At 41.9% G+C, this 4,665-nt stretch overlaps 1 non-coding gene across 1 annotated transcript; it reads right to left on the reverse strand.

Moving 5' to 3' along the window:
* Positions 1 to 1,038: 1,038 nt before the first annotated feature.
* Positions 1,039 to 1,163, reverse strand: LOC129553744 (small nucleolar RNA SNORA20). The gene has a single exon (XR_008685511.1). It is a non-coding gene; the product is annotated as a small nucleolar RNA SNORA20 (small nucleolar RNA).
* Positions 1,164 to 4,665: the final 3,502 nt, after the last annotated feature.

Consider the following 4,665-nt stretch of genomic DNA (forward strand, 5'->3'; position numbering starts at 1 on the left):
TGACAAAGGGGTTCAGTATGAGGCAAAGTATATTTACTTCCTGTTATGAAAGTTAGGAGTGTAGAGATTGACTTATTTTGAAATAGCTTCAGACTTACAGGAAAGTTACAAAAATAACTCAGAGAATTCTAGCTTCCCCAGATGGTAACATTTTACCGCAATCGCTTTAGTCTATTTTTTTCTGAGACATTTGACAGTATGCTGCAGACAAGATGCCTCTTTACTCCTGAATACTTCTGTGTATTTCTGCAAATCACAACTGTTATACAATACCAAAATCAGGAAGTTAACGTTGATACAGCACTAAGCACTTCATTTGAATTTTGACAAGTGCCTCACTCGTATGCTTTATAGTAAAGAAAAATAAGGTTTTTTTCCTGTTCCAGAATCCAGTCTGTGGTCGCACATTGCATTTAGTTGTCATGGCCCTTCAGTGGCTCTTTTTTAAAAAATAAGTTCATTTATTTATTTTTGGCTGTGCTAGGTCTTCGTTGCTGCGATGGTGTTCTGTAGTTGCAGAGAGCAGGGGCTACTCTCTAGTGTCGGCGCACTGGCTTCTCATTTCGGTGGCTGCTCGTTGTGGAGCACGGACTCTAGAATGCCGGCTCAGTAGTTGTGGCGCTTGGGCTTAGTTGTTCCACGGCATGTAGGATCTTCCCAGATCAGGGATCGAATCTGTGACTACTGCATATGCAGGCGGATTCATTACCATGAGCCACCAGGGAAGCCCCCTTTTGCTGTGCTGTGCTTAGTCGCTCAGTGATGTCCGACTCTTTGCGACCTCATGGACTGGGGTCCCCATGGCGACCCCATAGCCCACCAGGCTCCTCTGTCCATTGGGATTCTCCAGGCAAGAATACTGGAGTGGGTCGCCATTTCCTTTTCCAGGGGATATTCCCAACCCAGGGATCAAACTCAGGTCTCCCACATTGCAGTCAGATTCTTTACCAGCTGAGCCACAAGGGAAGCCCCCTTTAGTGGCTATTGACTTGGGACAACTTCAGCCTTTGTCATTCATGGCTAGGTTTTTGTTTTTTGCAATGTCTAGACCATGGAGATGAAATGGTGACTTCACCTCCATTTACAATGGCCCAGTATTAGTTTATCCCGTGTGTATAACTGCTCATATCACTGAAAGACTATAATGGCTATTATTTTTAAAAATTGTTTATTCACTATTTTTGGCTGTGCTAGGTCTTTCTCTGGTTGCTGCAAGCAGGGGCTACTCTCTAGTTGCAGTGCCTGGACTTCTCATTGCTGTGGCTTCTCTTGTTGCAAAGCAAGGGCATGCGGGCTTCAGGAATTGTGGTGCATCAGCTGAGTTGCCCCCAGGCATGTGGGATCTTCCCAGACCAGGGACTGAACCTGTATTCCCTGCAGGATTCTTAACCACTGGACCACCAGGGAAGTCCATGACTAGATATTTTTGAAGAACGCAGACCAACTGTTGTGTAGAATGCCCCTCAATTTTGGTTTGTCTGATGTTCCATTGTGATTAAATTCAGGTTATGCATTTTTGGCCGGACTAACACAGATGTTACACTTTCATGACATCAAAGCAAGCATACAGCTGTCCCCGTCTTGGTGGTTTTAACTTTGCTTGCCTGGTCAAGATGGGGTCCACCAGGTATCTCTACTGTAAAGAAGCTGTTTTTCTCCTTTATAATTTTTAAAGTACTTTGTGGGAGGAGCGTGATTAAGTCAAATAGAACAAATTCATTGTAAATTTTACTAACAGCATCGTGTAGACTTGAACTGAAGTGACCCTGTGATGTGCGGAGGAGATAAATAATTTGTGTCTAACAAGTTACCATCTTTATAAGTGGTCTTGTCTGGTTGAAGAAAAACCCAGGTGCAGCAGGGAGAGAGGTTTAACCTCACCCTGAAATCTGCCTGTTTTCACTCTCTACTATCCCCGTGTCTCTTGCGCCAGAGCACTGAGCTTTCATTTTACAAAAAATTCCTGATATTATTTCATTATAAAAAGGGATATTCTCCAGAAAATGGCTGGAAAACATAAGAGTAAAAATAAGAAATTCACATTACTGTCTGCTGCTGCTGCTGCTGCTGCTAAGTCACTTTAGTCGTGTCCGACTCTGTGTGACCCCACAGACAGAAGCCCATCAGGGTCCCCCGTCCCTGGGATTCTCCAGGCAAGAACACTGGAGTGGGTTGCCATTTCTGTCTAAAGTCTACTAATGTCTTTTGGGTGTGTAATATGTTTTAAATCTGATTTTGCAAGTTAGCATGGAAGCTCACCATTAATTTTGACAGTTTTTCAAGAAGAAATTCTAAGTCTCACGGGAAGGAAATGCTTTGTATTCTGTATATATAAACGGCAACCCTGGGCTTGTGCAGTGCACAGTCTGTACAAACGTACACACGGCTGAGACTTGGGGCTGTGTCCATCTTTCACTTGCATTGTGGGGCTGGCCACTTGAGAAGGTTTGGGTACCTAGAGTTACACACAGTCATACTGAGGTTCACAGCAACACTTCAGAAAGGAGTCAGTCAAGAAGCATGTCAATTTAATTGATGAATTAAATTTTATGCTGGGCCCTTTACTTGCCTGTTGGCAAGGACTCAGAGTCCTATCTGGGCTCATCAGCTCTTGGAGGTCCTAGGTCTTCTCTCTTGCTCTCAACTATAAACAGGACACTTACTATCCTCAGGGATATGATATCAAATAGTTCTGTTCACCTGAATGCAAAAATGAACTAAGTCTAATTTGTGTGTGTGTGTGCTTAGTTGCTCAGTTGTGTCCAACTCTTTGCGACCCCATGGACTGTAGCCCACCAGGCTCCTCTGTCCATGGGATTCTCCAGGTAAGAATTCTGGAGTGGGTTGCCATGCCTTCCTCCAGGGGATTGTCCCAACCCAGGGATTGAACCCAGATCTCCAGCATTGCAGGTGGATTCTTTACCATCTGAGCCACCAGGGAAGCAGTCTAATTCATGTTCATTATAAATTATTAATTCATACCACTAATTAATTAAAGTATAATATAATTACATTAATTTATTATATTAATTTCACTAGTTAATATCTTTTGCAAGTGATTATGTTTTTTTTTTTTTAACACCAAGAACATTTTGTATTGGGGTGTAGCTGACTGACAACGTTGTGAACAGTGAAGGGACACTGTTCCACCATACATACGCATGTATCCATTCTCCCCCAAACCACCCTCCCATCCAGGCTGACACGTAAGATTGAGCAGAGGTCCATGTGCTATATAATAGGTCCCTGTTGGTTGTCCATTTTAAATATAGCAGTGTGTACATAACCTTCCTAAAGTCCTTAACTATCCCTTATCCCTCCGGTAACCATGAGTTCGTTTTCTGTGAGTCTCTGTTTCTTAAGTAAGTTCATTTGTATCATTTCTTTTTAGATTCCACATATAAAGGATGTCATATTACATTTCTCTCTCCCTGACTTAACTTCATGCAATATGAGACTCTCTAGATCAATCCATGTTGCTGCAAATGGCCTTATTTCATTCTTTTTAACAGCAGAGTAATATTCCATTGGGCAAGAATCCCTTAGAAGAAATGGAATAGCCATCATAGTCAACAAAAGAATCCAAAATGCAGTACTTGGATGCAATCTCAAAATTGATAGGATGATCTCTGTTCGTTTCCAAGACAAACCATTCAGTATCACAGTAATCCAAGTCTATGCTCCGACCAGTAAAGCTGAAGAAGCTGAAATTGAAGCTATGAAGACCTACAAGACCTTCTAGAACTAACACCAAAAAAAATGTCCTTTTCATCATAGGGGACTAGAATGCAAAAGTAGGAAGTCAAGAGATACCTGGAGTAACAGGCAAATTTGGCTTTGGAGCACGGAATGAAGCAGGGCAAAGGCTAACAGTTTTGCCAAGAGAACACACTCTTCCAACAACATAAACACCCTCTTCCAACAACAAAAGAGAAGACTCTACACATCGTCATCACCAGATGGTCAATACCAAAATCAGAATGATCATATTCTTTGCAACCAAAAAAGGAGAAGCTCTATACAGTCAGCAAAACAAGACTGGGAGCTGACTGTGGCTCAGATCATGAACTCCTTATTGCCAAATTCAGACTTAAATTGAAGAAAGTAGGGAAAACGACCATTCAATTATGACCTAAATCAAATCCCTTACGATTATACAGTGGAAGTGACAAATAGATTCAAGGGATTAGATCTGATAGACAGAGTGCCTGCAGAACTATGGGTGGAGGTTCATAACACCGTATAGGAGGCAGTGATCAAAATCATCCCCAAGAAAAAGAAATGCAAAGAGGCAAAATGGTTGTCTGAAGAGGCCTTACAAATAGCTGAGAAGAGAAGTGAAAGGCAAAGGAGAAAAGGAAAGATCTATCCATAGGAATGCAGAGTTTCAGCGAATAGCAAGGAGACATAAGAAAGTCTTAGTAAGTTAACAATGCAGAGAGACAGAGGAAAACAATGGAATGGGAAAGACTAGAGATCTCTTCAAGAAAATTAGAGATACCAAGGGCACATTTCATGCAAAGATGGGCTCAATAAAGGACAGAAATGGTATGGACCTAACAGAAGCAGAAGATATTAAGAGGTGGCAAGAATACACAGAACTATACCAAAAAGGTCTTAATGATGGTGTGGTCATTCACATAGAGCCAGACATCCTGGAATATG

The sequence above is a fragment of the Moschus berezovskii genome, chromosome 1, assembly GCF_049115385.1.
Source record: "Moschus berezovskii isolate FMDL1 chromosome 1, NW_MosBer_1.0, whole genome shotgun sequence".
NCBI lineage: Eukaryota > Metazoa > Chordata > Mammalia > Artiodactyla > Moschidae > Moschus > Moschus berezovskii.